Source organism: Choloepus didactylus, chromosome 7, assembly GCF_015220235.1.
Source record: "Choloepus didactylus isolate mChoDid1 chromosome 7, mChoDid1.pri, whole genome shotgun sequence".
In the NCBI taxonomy this organism is placed as follows: domain Eukaryota; kingdom Metazoa; phylum Chordata; class Mammalia; order Pilosa; family Megalonychidae; genus Choloepus; species Choloepus didactylus.
Genome location: NC_051313.1, coordinates 141054153 through 141077548, shown reverse-complemented (window position 1 = coordinate 141077548; position 23396 = coordinate 141054153). Strand labels below are relative to the sequence as shown.

The following is a 23396-nucleotide window of genomic DNA, read 5'->3' as shown; positions in this document are numbered from 1 at the left end:
GTTTATCGGAAACGAATATTTTTCAAGGATGTAGAGGAAAAGATTCGACATTATTCAAGGCCCATGCCAGCCTGAGGAGTTGATGGATGATATGCAACACTTCCGGCTGTTTTTCCAGTAAAAGCATCGTTTCTGGAAGCCCACTTAGGACAGATTTCTCTCTTCACACTAACAGCCTGGCAGAGCTTTGATCTCAGGACTCCAAGAACCTGAGGACCCTGGGTGGGGAGTGGTGACCTTTAGCTGGGGTTGGGGGAAGAGGATCTTCCTAATGGCACTTTGTCTGGTCCCTCGTCCCCCCAGGGACTGATTTCTATTGTGAGAGAAACAGTTGGCTTTAATCTTGCCTGTGCTTCCCTGAAACACAGCTCAGGGTATTACACCAAGCTAGAGTTCTCTCAGGAAGACCCTTAGGAACATTGAGAAAGAGTATCCTTTTACTTTTTCAGGTGAAGAAGCCAGGCCCAGAGAGGGAAGCGATTTCCCTAAGATCACACAGCAAACTGCAGCATATTTGGAGAGTGAACGCTAGAGCATGGCTGTTTTACCAAGGTATTTGGAGATCAGTCCAAGCAAACCTTACTTAATAAAGGGGTCAGAGTGCTAAAGGTTAAATGGCTCTTCATGAAATCTTTGCCTTCCAACCTCACAGATTTACAGATGGCAGATCCATCCCTGTGGAATGAAGGAGAAGGAATTTAAGGGAAGAAAAAGAGGACGGAAGGAGGCAGACAAAGCTCCTGTTGTCATTGAGTGACTCTCTATAGAATGAAATAGGGTATAACTAGAACTTTTCCATTATTACTATTTTTTAGTTTAACTGTCAAATAATCCTTAAATAATATGAGTGAAGGGGGAATTCTTTTGGTCAGTTCTCTTACCACATAATGCAAAAGCAGTTGATTTTTACTTCTGTGTCTTGAGCACACTTATTTTCAAGTCCAGGTTCTTAATGTTGAAAACATCATTTTCAAGTCCTTGTTCTCAGTGTAGTAATGTAGCTCATTCTGCCTTTGCTTATTTTCACCTTTGTCCTTGCAGTTCCCGGAATTCTGGGTCCGGAGCTCAGGATTTATCTACTATAAGCAAATGCTTTTGTTCCCACAATCTTATTAATTTAGCAGTAATCCCTCATTTTTGTAGAGAATGTGATTTCCCATGGCATTTTTATATGGCTTCTCTCATCTGTGACCACCCCTACCCACCATCAACAATCCTTTCAGGAGGCTGGGATCATATTATACCCATTTGACAGCCGAGGACATTGACATATTGAATGGCAAAGTGACTTGTCCAGGGCTCTATAACAGGTAAATAACAATAGAACTCAGGACCCCTAACCTTTTCTCCTGATCTGCCCCAGAGCAGCAGGGAAGCACTGGGCACTGCAGCCTGGGTAAATGTAGATTATTTTCCCCTTGTGAGTCAGCTAAGAAGTGGAATCAACATTTTATTATCCTCTCAGGAAAATCAATGTTCTGCATATGTCCCTGAGTCCTAGCTGTAAACCTATCAGCTGTACTATATTTTGTTCACATCATTCTTATTATGTTAATGTATGGTTGGTAGAAAAGGCAGTTTACAATATCTACCTCCAAAGCGCCATGGGGTGCTTCAATGACAACTACTGGCAAGAGAGTCCCCAGCTGGGAAGAAATTGCAGTGATAAATGTGATGGCAGGCGCCATAAAATTTCCTCAAACCCTGGGCAATAATCAGAGAAAGAGCTGGGGCTGGTGCCATTGGATAATGAAAAGAGAAGGACCCAGGCCTTGGGGAAGATGAATAATGGAAATGATGTGTCTTAAGCATGACAAGGCTGCTCACTGTTCTGGGCTTGAACTTGGGCAGCACGTTGGGAATCTGACATGCAATTTACTCATTTGCTCTCATTATTTTGGTTCAGAGTCTTCCATATTTTTGAATCTTATTCTTCTCTTTCATATCCTGGGTCATCCCCAGCCCCTTCTACCACAAACTGTTGTGGAAGTTTCCAGGGGTGCTACTCATGGCATGGACACTGATCATTCAGGACAGACCAGGGCGAAGCAGTTTAAAAGTCTCCTGGGTCAACTGGGCCTGATGTTCTACCTTCCAGTGTTGGATTGTGGGAAGGTCCAGGGGTCCAGGGACAGGGTGGGCAGCCAGGGTGGAATTTCCAGGATTCTTGCAGCTATTGCTATTTACCAACCAGGATGAAATTATTTCAGTATTTTCAAAACTACAATAGTCACACTGGTACATGCCCCCATGTATACTAGATGTGGCAGTATCGAAAGTGCTTTGAACTTGGTAAATTTTCCTCTTTATGGCTTCATGGAGTTGGATCACATTGTTCCCATGCCTGCAGAAGTTTAGCATCAAATCTTTCTGCCCTTGCACCTTTGTTAACCTGTTGCATTTTCATCTTTCCACTTCAACCCCCTCACTAATCCCCACCCCCTTCATTCTCCCCTTTGCCCCCCACCTCCGACTCTGATCTCCTTTTGTAGAAGTAGAGATACTCTGAAGTGTTCTTTGTCTCCTTGGAAATTTTCAGCAGAGCAAATCTGAGAAGTGCCTTAGAGCAACAAGTGCTTGCAGGGGTCCTAGATTTGCTCTGGGAGGAGTCTTAAGGGAATAGTTGCCTGTAAGGAAGGGTCTTATTTCTTAGACGGACTTTGGACCATGAAAGGGTGACCATGTAATTTATTATTCAAGCTGGGTCATTTTTGATAGTGTATGGTGACACTCTAAACAATTAGCATGGACTCATAATTGCCCAGGACCTTGGACTTTCCTGGGCAAACCCCAGGCCAGAATAAGCCTTGAGGCATGTTGGAATTTCACTTTGATCTCTTAGAGATGACCTGGAACTTGGCCCTGTTTAAGCAAAGACATGACATCTATGCACCTCTATCTACAGACCAGGCTAGGGTAGAGGGCCTTCACTTTTCCTTGTGCCTCTATAGTCCTAAGTACAGAACTTAGGACACAATATATATTTTTCAATAAATGCATGTTCAATGAATTAATAAACACACAATTGAGTTATAAGGTCCTATAAGGGGGAAGTGAAGGTGATACTCTCCAAGCCAGAATGTGACTAGACTACAGAAGATTTATAGGACCCACTCAGGAAAGGGCTTTCTTGGGAGAGTAGTTTGTGTAGCTAAAATGTTCCTTTATTCAGGCTTGACTCTAGTGGCAAATTATTTGATGCATCAGGTAGGTCTTTTTATTTCTCATCACTCCAATCCATCCTGTACATCACCATCATGATGATAATCTTCCTAAAACACGTCTACCATAATTTCAATGAATATAGAACTAGAAAGTACTTAAAAAATCATCTCAGTTATCTCTCCTTCTCAAAAATTTTCCATTGCAATTCTGTTTTCTGCATTTACTGAAACAGGGAATGTCGGAGAACCAGATTGAGGTGAAAAGTATGGAACATTGTAACTTCAGTATCAGACATACAGAGTTTTAAATTTTAGTATGGACATCTTCAAACTGTTATGTGATATTTGAGAGGATAGTGAAATCAACCCAATAAACCCATCATAGCTTCAACAGTTGTCAAGACATGATTAATCTTGTTTCATCTCTACCCACACCCAGCCCTTCCTCTCTAGATTACCAATGCCAGGTGTTGTATCATTTCTTCTATAAACAGTTCAGTATGGACATAATGAATTTGATATGCTTTGCTGAACCAAGTGAAGCAAACGTGAGTAATCAATCAGATATGCGTTAGAGCTTAGAGAGAATGAAGAAGAAATGTTCTCCAGCCTCACAGAGTTCATAATATCAGCAAAGGAGAAAAAAGCCTGTAATAGCTAACATTTTTTTTACTTTTTACCAAATGCCAGACACTCTTTTGAGAACTCTGTGTGTATCACCGCATTTCATCCTTATTTTCACCCAATGAGGTAGGCACTTTTATTTAGAAAGAGAGATTAAGTAGTAACTTGTCCAAGGTCACATAAGCTAGTTATGAGGCAGAGCCAGGTTGCCACTAAGAAGAATACAAAGTGATCAGGGCTACACTATGGGAGGATTGAGTACTATGATGATGTGAAAGAGACACTAATAATTCTGCCTAGGAAAGGGGTGGGAAGAGTGTTGGTTTCAGACTATGAAGAATGGGCCTTTAGCCCCAAACTAAGAAAGGTATCATTCAAGAGAGTTAAAGCTTAATCAAAGTTACAGAGGATCCTCAATAAAAAGTTTTTTTCTAAAATGACTTGATAAAAAGAACACAGCCTAAAATTCTCACACAATTATCTCATAAAAAGATAAGCAGGTATCCTATTAAATTCAGAAAGGGTAATTAATTCAATGATACTGAAAATCTTAAAGCAAAACAAAACAATAAATGAAATAAAAATTTCCTCTTTTACAAGTGGTGTTGAGTTTTCAGTTAAAATATCCTGCTAAAACCCAAAAGGGTAATTAATTTAATGATAATGAAAATGTTAAAGTAACACATGGAACAGAAAACACTTATTTTTAAGTGGCAATAACTAGACCGAAATTTGGGGACAGGCTTTTAAAAATAAAAATAAAACAATTCTAACAGATTTGTGACTAAATTTTTAAAATTTAACTCAATTTGTGTCTAAGATGAAATAATTTCATGGGAAGTCTCTATACTTAACCAAACATATAACAATTTTATAGCCCAAAGGCTCCATCGATTTCCTGCTCTGTCACCTGGTCACAAATGTCCTCTCACTGAATCAAGAATTCCTGCTTGATACCTATGTAGTAATTGCTCAACTCACCTGTCAGCTTAGATGTCTTCTTCCAGCTGGAACAACTTGCTAAGATACCATTACCAACAATCCCTGGTCACTGGTTCGGTCCTCCTATAACCTGTTCCTTTAGCAATGATCAATGACCAGAGGTGGTGCCCCTCAGTTTAATGAAAGACAAAATGCACTGGATAATTAAGGTGATGATTTTATTAAGGCTATTGCAGTCTGGAAAATGTTCATTAATGAGGAACATCTCCAAGAAAAGGAAGGGAACTGAGGTTTTTATAGAGATGGGCAAATAAGTCATCAAAAACTAATGGGAGTCATGAAAAAGGTGGGAGATGAATTTTATCTGAGCCACTGAGAAAGAATGGAAGGTCACATATGAGAGCAGCGTGGTTCTTTGCAGTTAGCCATTTATCAGAAGACAAAAGGATGGGAGGATTTCTGGACTCTTGCTTTCTGAGAACACAGGTTTCAAGTAAATTTCAATATTTTCAGTTCTTCCTTTTGTTCAAGACTGGTATCATTCATCACTGAGCAACTCGGAGGTCTTCATGAATCTCTTAAGAGGGTGAAAATAAGGCCTAAGAAATAGTTTCTCAAAGAGTTGGCATTGTTCCTGCAAAACCAGCAGCACCATCTGTGGAGAGGTGATGGCAAAGGTCAGTTGTTTCATGGTCCTGGAGATTAGGCATCTTAATAGAAGGATGCCTAAGTTAATATAAACGGTTGTATTAGAGTAAAGGGCCAGGAGTTGAACACAGAGGCTAACCTGTCCAGTGGATTCCAAGAAGTCGGTGGGGGAAAATCTTTCAGTTATGCAAGCACTACTCCTTGAGTTTCGTGGAGCTCTTGAGCTAGGATACAGATGTCTTTGGTATGTTTTCCATAGGACATACCTGACCTTACATTTCACCAGACTCCCTTGGTGCTCCAGACAATAACTTGTCCAGGGAGAATTCCAGCCCATGCAAGGTTACTGCAGTGATGAGTCCTTTGAGGTACATATACATATATCAAGTCATCGTGCTGTAGCTCCCAGTGCTTCTTCAGATCCTGGGGGAAAAGACCTACTGCAGGATAATCAGGAGTCCCTATAGGAATCTGGGCAGTCAGGTTTATTTTTCAGTGACACCAAGTCAGGCAGGTGAGGAATAAATTGGAAATGCTGGTTCGAAGGGCTGAAGCCAGATATTGAAGGAAATGGGAAGAACTGCAATTTTGATAATTTAGAAAGGTAACAGATTACAGTCTGATTTATAGACAGGGTACCAAAACTGGTTTTTCTACAGCGGGGAGAAAATAAATTAGATCTCCACCAGGCCAGACAAGAGTTTGTATATACATTAGTTACCCACAATTTAAAAAGAAATGCAGAATCGCTCAAAGTCAATTAACAGGGCTAGAATCTGATAACCTGGAAGAGTGTGTTACACGATGTATAGTTTTCCACAAAAATGCAAAATGTCTCTCTTCAGTCGCCCCATGTATGATCAAAGAAAGATTATTCCTGATTACAAAATAAGGCTGGCCTCATTAGATTTTACACGGTTATTTACATAGGTGCAGCAAAAATGGTAATTTATCATATAGGCCCTCAAGTTTGCTTTGCTGGAAGTTTTCATAAGCAATTTCAGATTGGATTTTAAAAAAAGCCTCGAGGCTAGGAAGCCAAGTTAAGAAGTCGCTATGAGATTTCATCTGCAGTACCTATAAGTTGGCAAATTCCTCTCTTCTGAAGGTCTCTAAAATAAGGCTTCTAGTCTGACAGGAAGTGATCTTTCTTATTCACCTGTAAGGCTAGGGACCTGTAAGCCAGGTACCCAGCCAGTATTCCCATTATGGCTTAGAAGCATAGCATCATTCTCAAATATAACATTCTAGGCCAGGCCTTGGTTGCATAACCAGTGTCTTCAATTATGCCCTGGTAACAAAGAGGACAGATTCTTATTGAACCTATGCAAACAATTATATTGCCATGAAAATAAGAATACTCAATAAGAGTTTCCAAATTCTGGAGAAGCCAGGTAGGGAGAATAAGATATCAATTCCAAATGTTTTGTTTTGATTCAAAAAAGTAAGTCTACTGACTTGCTATGAGTTGTAGATAGCTTAAGAGGAAACAGAAAAGACTTCCTTATATATCCAGAAAATAGAACTTAGAACATCAGCCATACTCTAAACAAGAAACACAATCATTCCTCATCATTTCATTCAGTCCTATGTAATTAATTAATTTTTGTTCTGCTCTAATTTGACTTAGCAGTCTCATGAACCCATGTGCTCCTCAAGGTTCTAGAAATCCTGAATCAGTGCAATGGTATGATTTTAAAGTTATTTAAGTGATACCATCAGATGCCTGTACCCAAAAGTGCCTGGCATAGTCCTTTTCCCTGGGGCTCTGAGACAGTCCCTTAGAGACAAAGCACTCTGGCCTGTAGCTCATTGCAAGAACTTTCAGGGAAGCAACAGAGTAAAACAAAACAAAGCAAAAAACTATCTGCAGATGACAAATGACTTAAAATGGCTGTGGTTAACTTATTGGTAATTTTCAAAAGTGAAAGATCTGATGACAGTTCATTATAAGGATAATGCAACTGACAAAGGAAATTTGGTTGTTCCTGGGACATGCAAAGCAAGATAAAGTCAATTCCAAAGTTTTAGACACAATAATTATAATTACCCTTATTTTCACACAAACGTGGATAATACATCTAATTTTTTAAAAATAATGCACACTATCTTTGTAGAGAAAAACATGTAATAATCCCTGCATAATATACTATGGATACAGCAAGCATCTAGTTAGAATATACCAAGAATGTATCAAGAACATCGAGTAAAGAGATTCTGTAAGTCTGAAGTAGGTCATAAACATCTCTATGTTAATAAAACTCCACAGGTAAGTGATGTGAATCTCTTCGCTGACCTAGAAGATGCTAGGTCAAATTAAAGAATCTTAACTTGTGAACAATCTTAACTTGTGAACAAGTTAACATTTAAAAAAACAACTGAAATTATGACTGATAACACTGTCCTGTCATCTAATTTTAGGCAAAGCAGCACCAGGACTCTGAGAAATAGGAACATATCATGGACAGTGAGGAGACTGACAATTCTTCAGGAACTTCTCATACAGTACATAATTTCTGAAATATTTTTAACATCTACTCATATAAAGTTTACCTAGGGAAACTTAAGCATTTCTTCTGATTCAATAATTCATCAACAGTAGCATATCAAATAAACTTAGCTATTTCTAGCATCTCTCATTTACAAGCTAAAAGAATGAATCCGTGATTTTCTAGAGGTGCTCTGAAATATCTCAGGAAGTTTTAGGTGCAAAAGGATTCAATTTTGAGAAGGCAGAAATCAAAATTTGTCAGGAGACTGGAGCACGTGATTAAGATTATGAGTTACTGAGAAACAATACTTGCTTGCCTATTTAAACAAAATAACAATTAAAGATCTTAAAAAGTAAAAATTAAAAAAAATAAAAAAAAATCTTAGAAAGTAAATCGAAGAAGTAGCCTGATTGTAAAGAACCTTGGGTCTTTCCTTAGTGACAAACTTTTGTTTTCTTAAAAAAATCGAAGACACAATAAAATTAACATAAACTACAGAACATTCTCTTGGAAGACACGAAATCTTTGTTATCTGGGCAAATTATATAGAAGATAAAGAATAAATTTTACCACTTCTTATTACAAGCATACCAATGATCCAAGAACTTTTGCCATTTTAACAAGGAGAAAACCAAATTCTAGTTTTGCATCAATACAGTATTTGATACCAGAGCTCTTTTTGAAAAGCTTATAAATAAACCCATCAAACCTTAGCCAGCTTTGACCACAGCAAATAAAATTTCCTTTCTGAATACCTGCTACTACTTTTATTTCTATTCACAACCTTTATAGTACAACTTCTTAAAGTGTCAGAGGTTCAACAGACTCAAATATATATAGCCTCTCCATACCATATAAAAATAAGAGGTAAAATTATATAAACTTAAATTATACTTTGTAATTAATGTTTCAGTATTCTATCTTACTTAGAAATGGTCTAAGCATCTCATGAATATCCATTAATTAACTCAACTTAGTTTCAGTTCCAGTTTCTAGTTTCTTAAAGATCTTACAAATTATCTTCAAACTGACATGCTATGAAACATAATTACTGCTGAAATGAAATTTGTTAGAATAATGATCCAATTTGGTTAAACACAAATTTACATTTTTCATAATCTAAAACATTTGAAGAAGTAATGCTAGCTTATTTAATCAGTAAATCTGTAGCAGATTAGGTAGAACATGCCCAAGTAGAATTAAAACCCATGCTTATACTACATTTAACACTGATAAATCAGAGAAAACATAGCTGTTGTATAGTCAAAATTATTAAATTAGTTTCATTTGCCAAAGATTAACCTAAAATACATGAATTGTAACTGTTAAATTGTTGCTGAGTTAGTTTCATGTAAATGTCTCTTTTTCACATTGAAAGTATTAAAGGCTCAATTTTAATTAATTTCTTGCAATTTTTGGAATATTCCATTTATATGCTTATTTATCTCTAAGTTAATCAGAACAGAGCTCCTAAAACTTAAGAGATTTTTAAATAAAATTTACTAAAACCATCAGGAGGTAGGAAAATATTATACACTCAAACAATAAGAAGCAAAGGCCTTTCTGAATTACAGACATATAGACACATACCCACAGAAAACTTACTGCTTCAACTCTAAAATTTCACCCACAGGTCAGATATAAACACAGAAATATAAAACTCACCAGTCCCAATATTTGCTTCCCAGTTGGCATGAAATTCTTACTTGATTTGAGCTCAAAAATAGACAAATACACAAAGAAAAGAGAATAACAAACCAAATTGTCTGTCACCCTTCACCCAACACAAACAAGGTCTCTATAAACCATCAATCATTTAAATAGACCATCAAATGGTCAGATCATGAAACCCAAAGAAGCCGCATCAGAAATCAAGTCAGTATTCAAAAAGAATCAAAATCAAATCGTTACCATGCTGCTGATAGCAAGAGACAGGAGCAAAGGAGCTGGACTCACCCAAAGGTCCCAGGATTGCCAGTGAAGAGAACAAGGAGTGCTGACATGCCTCATCAATGGGGATCTGAAAGTGAGGTCCAATCCTATCCAAGTCGTGGCACCAAAATGAGAGAGTCCCTATTTACAAGGAGAATGGGGAGTGACAGAGGTCTGGGTCAACACAAATGTGTGAAGGAAAGTGGCCCAAAAGGCAGTTTTACCAGATTTATCAAACTGACAGCCTTGAAACAAATTCTGGATCCTGATTTGAGGATCCAAATAAAATTAGACATTTTAAAATAATGAATTGGGATTAGATGACATTAAACAACTGTTAATTTTATTAGCTGTGATAATAGTATAACTGTTTTTTTTTTAAAGTCCTTATCAGTTTCCTGAAGCATTTATGGGTAAACTGCCCACGACATCTAGGATTTGCTTTACAATATTTCAACAAAATAAAAAAAAAAATGAAAAATAAAACAAATGGACCCAGAAGCTTTGAATAACCAGCAAGAACAGGCAAAAAAATCTTTCTAAAAGCTACAGAAAACAGTTAAGGGATTGATTTGTTGGTGACCACCAAATCAACTAAAAGGCTGCTTAAAAGCTGCAGGATCTCCCAGTGTCCTGGCTGGCCCCTTTCCCATTCCTCACCAGCTTGGCCAATCTGCAATTCCAGCCTGGTTCTGGTTCCAGAGGAAGCAGAATAACCCTCATGCACACACTGGGAGCACGTATGTCTGGCCCAGTCTGTCTGGTGGAGGACTGAGGGACTCACCATCCCAAACTTGCCCTGTGTTTAGAAGGCAGCTCACCACTATGGGATAACAGTCAAGTCTTGCTGCCTGGGCAAGGGATTGCTGGCTGAATTACATAGAATGCCATGCCCAGGACCATTAGGAAACTGTTTCCTAGGGGAAAGGGGACATTAGTATTCATGTAAATGGGGGGAATTGCTAGGGCCACATGTGCATGCCCAAGACAAGAGGCATGCAAAGAAAGGATCAGGGAGGTCCTTACACATTGACCTGGAGCTATTCTCCAAATTCACTGTACGGGTAAGCCTTGAAGAAGAGCACTCCCATAGGTCAATCTGTAAAGACTAGGAAAGGTGTTTTCTTTTTACCTTGTCATAACACTAGCTGGATACAAGCTTAAGGAACACACGCCCCAGGGTCTAAATTCCAGTGATGACACACTAAAATAGCAAAATACCCAGGTTTCAACAAAAGATTATGAAATACATGAAATACACAAAGAAACAGGAAGTGATGGCCCAAGCAAAGGAGAAGACTGAAGCATTAGAAACCTTCAATGAGGAGGATCAGACCTGGGATATTCCAAAGACTTTTAAAAAATAGTAATAAATACACTCAAAGAGATAAAGGAAAACATGGACAAAGAACTAAAGGAAATCAGGAAAACAACTGATGAACACAAAGAGATTATCAATATAGAAACAGAAATTACGAAAAGGAACCCAATAGAGCTGAAGATCACAGTAACAGAAATTTAAAATTCTCTAGAGCAGTTCAACAGCAGATTAGAGCTGGGAGAAGAAAGAATCAGTGACCATGAAGACAACCAGTCTGAGGAGTAGAAAGAGAAAACGATGAAAAAGAAAGTGAACAGAATCTGAGGAGCCTGTGGTACATCGTCAAAAATACCAATATATGCATTGTGGGAGTCCAAGAAGGAGAAGAAAGAAAGGAGCTGAAAGAATATTCAAGCAAATAAAGGCTGAAAACTCCCAAATTTAATGAAAGACTTGAATATATACATCCAAGATGCTCAATGAACTCCAAACAGGATAAACCCAAATAGATCCATACTGCACCGTTATAATCAAACTGTTGAATGTCAAGGAAAAAGAGAATTCTGAAAGCTGTCATGTACTGAGGAGTCTCAATTAAGAATTAATGCCTATTTCTCATTGGAAACCACAGAAGTAAGATGGAAGTGGGAAGATATATTTAAAGTGCTGAAAGCAAAATATTGCCTACCAAGAATTCTATCTTCAGCAAAACTGTATTTCAAAAATGAGGGAGAAGTTTAAGACATTCCCAAATAAACAAAAGCTGAGGGACTCTGTCACTATTAGGTAGGCTATGAGAAGTGTTAAAGGTAGTTCTACAGGTTGAAAAGAAAGGACACTAGACAACTGACTGAAGCCACATGAAGAAATAAAGATCCATGGTAAAGATAATGACATGGGTAAATACAAATATTAGAACTACTGTATTTTTTGATTTGTAATTCCACTTTTTACTTCCTATAGGATCTAAAAGGCAAATAAATAAAGTATAATGATAAATTATTGATTTGGGCTTGGGCTCAAAATGTATAAGTATGTAACTTGTGACAAGAACTGCATTAAGGCGAGGGGACTGAGGAGTGTAGGAGCATAGTTTATGTATGCTATTGAATTTGCTTAACTTCTAGATAAAGGATTGTTCTAGATAAAGATTGTTCTAGATAAAGGATATTAAATTTAAGCCCCATGGTAACCACAAAGAAAATATCAGAGAATATGCACACTCATAAAGATAGAAAATAGACTACATGATACCAGGGGTGGGGTCAGGGGCAATGGGAAGTTAATGCAAAATGAGTGCAGGGTTTCTGCTGTTTGGAGTGAAGGGAAAGTTCTGGTAACGGATGCTGGGGCAGAGGGTACCGCAACACTGTGAATGTGATTAATCTTACTGAATGCTATGTCTGAGAGGGGTTGAGATGGGAAGATTTATGTTGTATATATGTTTTCACAATTAAAAAAAAAGAGACACTAAAAAGTTAATGACAATTAAATGCAATACGTTATACTGGATGGTATCTAAGAATGGAGGAGAAAATGTTTTAAATGACACTATTGATAGATTAGAAAAAATTGGAATATAGAATGTAGCCTGTATTTCAATGTTAAATTTCTTGAACTTGATAACTGCAATTAAGATAATACATAAGTGAATATCCTTGTTTGTAGGGAATATACATGGCAGCATTATGTGTTCAAGGAGTATGAGGAGTGCAACCTGTTCTAAAATGTTCAGAAAAGAGATAGATAGATAGATAGATAGATAGAAGACAGAATGATACAGAAAAGGTGGGAAAATGCTAAAATTGGTGGATCTGGGTACCTAGGGGTGGGGTGGAGGTTATGTCAAAGTTCTTGGCATGGGGTCTATATGATTTTGCAACTGTCCTGTAAGTTTGAAATTACTCTGAAATGAAAAGTTAAAAGTAAATAAATAAAACAAGTGGTTGGAGGTCAACAGTCATTGGATTCAGGCATACCTGGATTCACAACATGGATCCATGTGACCTTTGGCAGGTTATTTTGCCTTCCTGAATCTTTTCATCTATAAAGTGAAGATTATACCTATCATGTAGTGTGGCTGTAAAGATTAACATTCCATATAAAAGAAAACTCCAGAGACCAGTCCCGAATACATCATACAAACTCTTAATTGTGTGCTTCCAACTTACTATTCCTGTTTTATCTTCACTCCTCAACCCCCAACTCTACTTTCCATGTGTACTATTTTAGGACAGGCAAAATTTCTCAAATTTTGCATGCAACACAATTTCTTGGAGAGCTTGCCAAAAATGAAGATACCCAAATCACAAACTTCAGAGATTATAATCTAGTAGGTATATGGTGAGACCCAGAAATCTTTGTTTTAGCAAGCTTCCAGGTTTTTCCAACATAGGTGGTATTCAGATTATAGCTTGGAAAAAAATTACATTAGTTCTTCCTCACCCTGGCCATGAACTTTCTCTCCCCTCTGGTTTTTCACATGCTACTTCCTCAGAGCAGAATGCCCTTTCGCCACGGTTCTGCTGGTGCATTTTTATTTATTCTTTAAGACCCTTTTCAAATATTTTCTCTTGTGTGAGGCCTTCCTGAACTCCTCAAGGCAATAGCATTTTGTCTTTTCCATGCCAGCATTCGTTTACGTGTCTGATTTCCCATTTGACAGTGAACGTTCGTAGGGGAGGGCTATGTCTCATTTATTTCTGTGCCCTCAGCATCCACATTCCAGAGAAGACACACTTTGAGTGTTTGTTAACTGAAACGACAATCCCAACACTCACTATATTGTGAGGAGAATGATTGGAATCTCTCCTGCACTTGGGCTTAAACTCATCTATAGCTGACATGTTTTACAAAGGTGTGGGCCAGAAGACAGTAAGGTCTGTCAAGCCCCAGACTAGGGAAAAAAATTGCAATACATATATCTGATAAAGGACTGGGCAGCTCTCTCTGGGGTATGAGTCTATAAGAAATGGTGTTAACGCATCACTGTAATAAATCAGAAAAATATTGCCTGTTAACTCAGGTTTCCTTCAGTATATATTTTGCTTCTGCTAAAGTAGATGGAGCTCTTAAGCAGAAACAAATACACTCTTTCATAGTGACACTATCTCTGCTATTTTTGTACATGAATATGTTTCTAGGGGCAATGATAGGCTGCTACCATCTCTGAGTCCAGCCACCTGAAAATCACCTAAAGTCAGCAATAACAAGTAGTGGGAATTCTGACATCAGTTAAGGCATGACAAGGTGATCCTTCTAGGAGACAATGATTTATAATTATATGCATGCCCATGCCCTCTACTTTCTTAAGTGAAAATGCTCTCTGGTTATGAGCAACAAAAGACACCATGGAATGAAAGACACTTCCAAATAAGTCAGGATGATAAATTAGATTTAGTAATGTGTGAACATCAAGTTTACAACATTATAAATTTAAAAAGCAATTTTGGTATTAGAAGCCAGGAAAGTAGTTCCCTTTGGGGGGAGGAAAAGACTAGAAGAGCACATGTGGGGGGCCTTCTGATGTTCTATTTAATGAGCTGAGTGCTGAATGCACAGGTGTGTTCACTTTGTGATAATTCTTCCAATGGTACATTAATGATATATGTCCTTTTCTGTATATGTGTTAAATTTCAAGAAAATTTATCTTCCAAAAAGCAGATTTTCTCTTTACTAAATAAATGCTGAACAAATACATAAAGAATAATAGTTGGAAGGATGTCAAAATTTTAGTACACCTCCAGAAGCATGCATGTCTTGGTCTGGCCTGGATATCAGATGTGCATTTTCACTTGACATACTTCACTTCATTGTTCATCTTTCGGGTAAAGCCCTCTCCAGAATTTTTCCTGAGTAAGGTTCCCACCTCTGTTGCATAGAGAAAGGCTCCTCCAGTATCATGGCCTTACTTCAGATCAGTTTCCTTGTACGTGTTGCCTGGCTTTGTCAGGTGTTGTCTTGACGCCATCCTGAAGGTGGTAAAATGAGCCAAGTGACTTCATCTCTCATGGCACACCTTGAGGACATTTCTTGGGCAGAAGCCAATGTACTGCTCACAGCCTGAGAGACATTTTTTCCCACGAGCTGGCTTACCTCTGTCTCAAACACAAAGAACTTCCTCTATGAGAAAGGGCACATCAAAGTATATGGAGCATTCTAACTAGTGGGAAACATGCTCAACTTGGGGAGGGAGATGCTGTCCCCACTCCCTTTGTCCCCACCCACTCCACATTGACGTGTGAACTCTTAGTTTCTCATCAATGCTTAGGTTTCACTCTAAGCTCTTGCTCATGCCCATCAACAAATATATCCAGGAAAAGAAAGACCATCAGGAAAGATTGGCCTGTGTGTAAGCAATTCTTTGTTGCTGACTGCCCTGAGTAGCTTTAAGAATTTGATTCCTGGAACTCACTGAGAAAAGCAGATTCCCTAGTGGGCATGTTTCCCTCCACCTGAGGCCTGAACCAAAGATGACAATGAACATCAAACTGGCAGTGAATGTCTGTTGGCTGATACTTGGCTTCAAAGCCGGAACACTTGATTTCATTTGGTCAATTCCACTGGTCCTTTCACTTGGTCAATTCTATAATTCTCTGACTCAGAGTCAGAAGAACTTAGCATCTCTACTAAATTAGATAGAACTGCAGGACATTTTGCTGAAGGATACAGGAACCACATGCAAAAAGTCAACATTTCATCAGGTTGCAATGGTGTTGGAGGCCAATTTCTTGGTTTCAGGATGATTTTGTTTTGTTTTTCTCCAATAAATATTTTCAGAGATTTTGTCTTTGGATTTTCAAGCTGTTTTATAAATAGTGGGTTTGTATTTTTTAATTAAAAAACTTTAACGAGGTATAATTTATATACATTAAAAATGCCTAGACCTTAATAGTTCAGTTTAGTGAGACTTGACAATTGTGTATACCCATCTAAACCAAGATATAGAACATCTCCATCACCCAGAAAAATCCCTCATGTCCATTTCTGCTCAATTCACTCATACATACACACCGTCCCATTCCACCCCCTTCCCCACCCAGACTGGAACTGAAAGAAAACCACTGTTCTCATTTCTAACACCATGAATTAGTTTTGCCATTTCCCCATGGTTATATCATTTTTCACTCCTCCCAGCCATGTATGGGCATTCCATTTGCTTCATCTATACTATTGTCAATACATTTATTTTACTCAGGGCAACACTTGGAATTATCATTTTTTCTTTTAGCCATTCAAATATGAAATGAGATACTGTGATATCAGTTGGCACTTCCCTGATGATTTCTGATGTTGAGCACCTTTTCATGGCTTATTGGCCATTTGTTCTTCTTTTGTAATGGCAATTAAAATTTTTTGCCTATTTTTACAAATTGGGTTGCTTGCCTTTTACTGTTGGATTTTAAGAGTTCTATATATATATTCTGGATATGAGTCATTTATCAGATATATGCATTACATTTATTTTTTTCCAGTTTGTGGTTTGACAATTCATTTTTTTTGACAATTCATTTTTGAAAGGTGACTTCTGATGAACATATAAGATTAGCACAGCCTCATTTATCAATTTCTTCTATGATTAATGCTTTTTGTGTCCTGTTTAAGAAAGCTTTGCCTTCCCAAAGGTTGTGATCTTCTTGTAAGTTTTCTTCTAGAAACGTTCTTTTTAGATTGTATGACCAGGTCTGTGGTACATAAATTAGTTTTTGCATATGGCATGAGGTAGGAGATCAGGATTCATTTTTTCCCAAACATCCAGGTGTTCCGGCACTATGTGTTCAAAAGACCCCCCATTGGAATGACTTGATACTTTTGTTGAAAATCACTTGGTATATATGTGTCTATAGGAGGTTAAACTGTGTCCCCCTTCCCCCAAAGATAAGTTCAAGTCTTCATCCCCAGTCCCATGAAGGACTTATTTTCTTATTTGGAAATAGGGTCTTTAAAGATGTGATTAACTAAGATGAGGCCAAACTGGATTATGCTGGGACCAAATCCAATATAATCTTGCATCCTTATAAAAAGAGGAAATTTGAACACAGTCATGGACAGACACAGAGAGAAGACCATGCCAAGGTGAGGCGAGACTGGAGTGATACATCAATAAGCAAAGAAATGCCAAGGAATGGTGGTAAAACCAGAAGCTAGAAGAGGCAAGGAATGATTCTTCCCTATAGGTTACAGAGGGAACATGGTCCTGCTGACAACTGGATTTTAGACTCTGAGTCTCTAGAACTATGAAAGAATAAGTTTCTGTTGTTTTAAGTCACCCATTTGTGATACTTTGTTATGGCACTCCCAGGAAAGTAATGCGGTTGCTGTTTCTAAACTCTATTTTGTTCCACTGATCTATTTCTGGACTCTCTTCAGTTCTATAAATTAATATTTCAATATCTGTAGCTTTATAGTAAGACTTTAAATTGTTTAGTGTAAGTCCTCCAACTTTGTTCTTCTTAATTAAGATTGTTTTGCCTATTCCAGTTCCTCTGGGTTTCCATATTTATTTTGAATCAGCTTGTCACCTTCTTCAAAAAAGTCTGTTGAATTTTTGACTGAAATTGTCTTGAATTTCTGCATCAATTTAGGGAGTATTTGGATACTTTAACAACACTAAGTTTTCCAATTCATGAAAATGGTCTAGAGAGTCCTGTTGGCTCTTTTTTTAGTTTCCTTCTCTCTGCTGAATTACCTGTTTCCATTTGCTGTCTACTTTTTCCATTAGAGCCTTTTAAATATTTGCCATAGTTATTTTTAAAGTCCCTGTATAATTCCAACATTTGGGCCATCTTAGAATCTGTTTCTTTTTACTATTTACTCGCTTGACTATCAGTCACATTTTCTTGCTTCTTTGGGTACACACACATACACACATGCCCACACAGTAGAGACTGAAGTAAATGGCATTTACTTCCAAGACAGACCATATTCCTCAGACTTCTAGTGTGTGGAGCAATGTTAATGTAATGTTTAATTCATCTAGGTAAGCAGGCTTTGTTAGATTCAGTTCACTGCTGGTTTCAACTCTTTTCATTTAGCTTGTCTTGGTAGCTAAGTACCAATGAGACTTCAGAGATCTCTTTATGCTTTTAAATTCAGCTTTTAAACCTTAGGATATCGCTCTCTGATTTACAGTACGGCTGCTAGTTTTTTTGTATCAGATTTTTCTCTCTGGCCACTCCCCAGGTATTCTACATCTTATGAAGTCTTTGTTCTCCCTTTTGTCCTATCTCTAGATGTTGGCAATTTCTGTCTGCCTTTGGTAAAAACCTGGTGTGCCTTGAAAGGTTTTCTCTCAGTTCTCCTGCCCTGTTCCTAGCCCTTACCCACACACAACAGTGTGCTCAGTGAAGGCCCAGACTGCCTCAGGGGATTCTACATGCTCTCCTGCCCTGTCTCCAGCCTTTAGCAGTTTCTGTCTTGCACATGTTGAAAGTTTCATGTACCTAATGGGGGATATCACTCACGTCTTCTGCTCTGTGCCCAGCCTTCAGTGTAATATCACTGTGTACTTGGTGAAGGCCCATAGGATAGAATTAAAGAGTGGATGCAGATTCAAATTTGTGGGCATAGCACCTTGGGACTCTAGCCCATCATTCCACCTAACTGAAAGCCATCAAAAGTTCATTAAAAGTTCAGGTGACTTCTCCTCACCACATCTATGGAAACTCCTTTTGCTGCTCTCTGCTAGGGTTTGGAGAAGCCAAGATCTCTCTTTCTTGATATTCATCTCATTTAGATTCCCTTGCATCCTCAGCAATCTGATGGGTTTCTTACAACTACAATTGTGTACCTTATCTGGATTTGTCTTGCTGTAACGGTGGAATCAATGGTCTCTTGCCACTTTTTATATCCTAACAGGAAGGAAAGGTCTAAAAACAGTGCTAAAAAACTCAATAGCAGTTGAAAGTCTACACCACTTAGTTAAAAAAAGAAACAAAACACCATATTCTACATTTCCCAATTTCTCAATTCCTTCCCTACTTAGCATTCTGTATCTCCTTCTATTTTTCAACTCTTCTAATGCAGTGGTTCTCAACTGGGGTGATTTTGCTCCCAAGGGGACCTATGGCCACATCTACCAGCTTCTAGTCAGTAGAGGCCAGGAACGCCACTAAACATCCTATGGCTAAATGACAGCCCCCTACAACAAAGAAATATCTGGTCCAAAATGTCAGTAGTGCTGAGGTTAAAAAACCTTGTCCTCAGGGAACATAAATAAATGCTCATAGCAGATTCAGTCACTGTTTTTCCATCAACAAATTCTGGTGGCTACTAAGCAAATCAAAAAGAAATGGAAGGAAAAGGAAGGGTGTGTATATTATCGTAATCCTCGGAAGATAGTAAATGTATCTTATGTGTTGTCACATCTCCTGTCACAGTAACTCATCAAAGTAGGGTCCATAATGAATGTTTACTGAATGAACAGATGAATGAATGAGTGATTGATTCAGTGAATGAATTGTAGATGACACCTGCTATGTAATAGGCTTCTTCTATGAAGTTTTTCCCTAAGCACTCCAGTACTTCTCAAAGGACTAGAGCATCTGAAATAATGTCCACAAGTTAGTATGGTTATGTTCTGCTTTTTGAAGTTAACTAGTTTAAGTATCTCTTCACTTACTTTGGATGTTCTTTCAAAAACATCCATTGATTTCAATACTCCTTAATGGCAACTTACTATGAGGCACTACACTGGGCCATGGGATAATATATGGACTACAACATGGACTTCACTTTTGGAGCATGGTTCCTAGTACAAGCTCAAGAGAAAACTGCATGTCTCTTCAGTCACTAATGGTGGAACAATATTTATGTTTGTGGCTATTCTGAAAGCCTAGCTTCAAATACTGTTTTAAATTCTGAAAGATATAAGAGAAGAAAAAGTAGGCTGTTGTTTTGATTAATAAATTTAACTCACTTGCTGAAACCCAACATTTTTATTTTACCAATTATTAGCAGAAATTTATATTTTCTGAAATCATGTTGAAGGATGAGATGCAAGTCTTACAACTATTTTATCCAGACAGGGAAGTACTATGAGTTGGCCTGATGTGGGTTGCTGGCTTTCATTTCTGTTATTTTTGCTCTAGTTATCTGATGCAAATATTTGAATGACTGATTTATTATTATGCTTGAGTCCTGAGGCTTTTTTATTGAGGCTTCAGTAGTTAGTGAGGACATGTTTTTCAAATATATCCCAATCCAAATGATTTAAATAAGTTATGTGTGTATGTGTGGACATGCATATTTTTGCTCTGGGGGTTGTATGAGAAAGTCCCAGCAGCTTCCTTGCCCTTTATAAAGCTTTTCAAATCAATAAATAATGAAAACTGCATGAACAGATATTTTTGGTATTCCTTTTAACTTACTTTCCCCCTTATTTCTCCATTAGACTTTTCTCTAGATAATCTGGGTTCAGAGATTCAGAACTCTTTCGTAAAATTACTGTAGTTTTAAGAGTTCTAATCGAAGACTAAGGGCATAGTTTCCAGGAAACCTGAATATGTGAAGTTCCCATCAACCCCACCCTGAAGATGGATCCTGGCTAGCTCCATTTGTTTGCAGTCACACTCTATGTATTTGCTTCCCAGTTAGGTTATAGTAGATGAGGTATCCTAGTGACCACATAAGTCAAAGAGGGAAAACTCCTTTTCCAAAGAAGTCAGTCAGTGGAAGAAGGCACACAGAGCAAAAGGCATACAGTGCTGATGCATACCATGCATCATAGATTTGTTTCTATGGGGCTCAGGGATTAGGTGTGTCCCAGTTGTGATTCATGAGCACGGCTTTTGTTAAATTACTCTAAGAAGGCTACAGGCAGCCTTTGCTATCCTTGTGGCACCCTTTATACAGCAGAGAGCCCAGCTTGCCAAACAGGACGGTGTGACTGTGGACTTGAAAAGAGATGATCTCTAAGCCAACAGCACAGAATCTTCATTCATCTTGGTGCACCTATTCTGTTGTAGACCACGAGGAATAATGCTCACTTTATTTCTTGTAAGATCCAGACTTAAGGAATTCTGAGTCGTCAATGGAGAATGAAGCTGAAATCCATATGTCCCCGACTGCAAATTATATATTCTCCCTACTGGTCTATTTTCTCCTTTACCCTTGACAAGGAAGTGTTTTTGCGAGTGTAAATTATTATGAAGATAAGGTCAGCAGATGTCCTTGAGGTGAATAACTGAGGCTTCACTTCTCTGCTCCTCCATCAAGGACTTAGGAAATAGGGGGAAAGGCAGGCCTCCCCACAGCCCAGTAGGTTATCTCACTGCTCTGGAGGTGGCCCTGCCTTTTGTCTTCTTGGTTTGTAGTATCCCCTGCGGCAAAGCATCTAAGTTGGGTTTGTCTATCACTTTCTGGGTGGTAGGCAATCTGCCAGCTCACGGTGGGAGATTCACAGCCAAGGAGGGACCTTGTCAACATCCTGGGGCTGGTATCACTCATTAAGCCATTGTTTCAGGATCCAAGCATCTAATTAGGATTTTTTCAGGTGGAATTATAGGGAATTCTTTTTTGTAAGTGTTTTAAGAAAAAGGAATGAAAACAGGGTGACAATATGACAATCTTTAAACACGGAGTAGCTGCCAAGACCTAGAAAAGAGTCATAAAGACTCCCAGCCTGAAGAATTGCTAGATGCTTGACATGAAGACTGAACAATATTGTGGGATTTTATTCCCTGGCAAGATGAAGCAGAATTTTTCTACAATTAGTAAGAACAAGTCAGCCTGGGGAAAGCACACAAAGGATAATTTATTCATTCATACAACAAAGTTAATTAAGAAACTGCCATGAGCCAGGCAGTGTGTAAGACTGTCATGGGGACTACAATGATAAATTGAATCCAGATTCTAACCCTCATGTAGCTCATATTCGATGACTATAGAATTCTATGACCATCTATCGAGGCTCCTCATTATCTTTTATTTGGTATTTTAAAAAAAATTCATACAAGCAATACTGACAAAACTGGATTTTAATGCTTGACATCTTATATCGATCAAGCAGATGCTAGAGATATGCTATGCTTTGCAATATGCTTTTAAAGACCCATCTCACAGATGAGCTTATTTTTTGGTCACAGTTCAGCTCTTCTTGGTTTAATATACTCCATTCCCAACTCCGCATCCAAAGAGATTTAAGAGGGAAATGATGAATGTAGAACACATGGCAGCCAACTGGCAGTAGCTTTTGGGCACCCTTCGTACAAAGCTCTGTAACCAGATGCTGTAAGTCAAAGGGATCTACTGAATTAAGTCATTCATTCATTTTCTGTTCAATGAAATGGTGCAAGTAGACAAACTGTTAGGGAAAGTGTATGTCCTGTAGTGACACCAAGAGCAACATGTCCCCGGTGCTGAACAGAATATGGAGATACTAGATCCCGAGCCCTGAAAGTCTCCATTCTCCATGATGGAGTTCTGATAGTAGTTTCCCACACCTCCCCTACCCCCATGAGAACACAGCAGGCAATTAACTGACAAAACAAGAGGTAAACTGAGCAACCTGGGTTTCCACTTCGCACACCATTTTACAAAGCCCAGAAAACAGTAACCCATCAGCCCCCAATCTATAGAACACAGTTCATCAAAAGATGGAAGTTTCTGTCCATTCAGTTTTAGTCCACCAACATTTTTAAAGTGGCAGACACTCTGCTAATGTTGAGGGTATGCGGATAAGCGAGATAAAATCCCTATCCTCGGGAAATTTAGCTACTATTGGAGGACAGTTTCGTGAACAGCTTACTGTAAGACTAAAAGGAATAAATGCTAAACATAGGTGTAATTTCAACCAGCAGACTTCTTTTTTGAAAAAATACTTTATCTGAACAGTTTGAGGTAGGGGAGGAGACTGCAAAAAACATACATAACAATGGCCGGAGCCTACCTTGCCATAAAGGGAGAGTAGCTCTTGTTAACTGGAGGGTATTTTATTTTCTGATGACGTGGGTTATTTGAATTGAGACTAAGGTGAATACTTCTGCACAGTGGAAAAAATATCTTAAGTTGATGGGGTGTAAGAACCCAGGAAGGAGAAGATAGCTGCCCACGAAAGAGGGGCAAGAGACAATTTTAACAGGGGTTGCTGTGGTGTGTGTGATGTAAAAATAGTCCCCCCTTCAGTCCTCACAAAGAAAGCTTCAGTACAGTAGACAATAGTTAACACGGCTTTTGAAGAATTTGAAACATTATTTAAAGTTCTGTCTGGTTTGGTGGGAGGAGAGCTTGGGCAAAAGAGTCTGCACGAACCCCTCTACCACTAATTACTATCAA

At 38.3% G+C, this 23396-nt stretch overlaps 1 long non-coding RNA gene across 2 annotated transcripts in view; it reads right to left on the bottom strand.

Annotated features, from left to right (window-relative positions):
* Positions 1-23396, bottom strand: part of LOC119540046 — a 142496-nt gene that overhangs the window by 80118 nt on the left and 38982 nt on the right. For both annotated transcript variants that reach the window (XR_005218013.1, XR_005218014.1), the window contains exon 3: positions 9827-9943. This is a non-coding gene — a long non-coding RNA (uncharacterized LOC119540046). The remainder of the gene's footprint in view (positions 1-9826; positions 9944-23396) is intronic.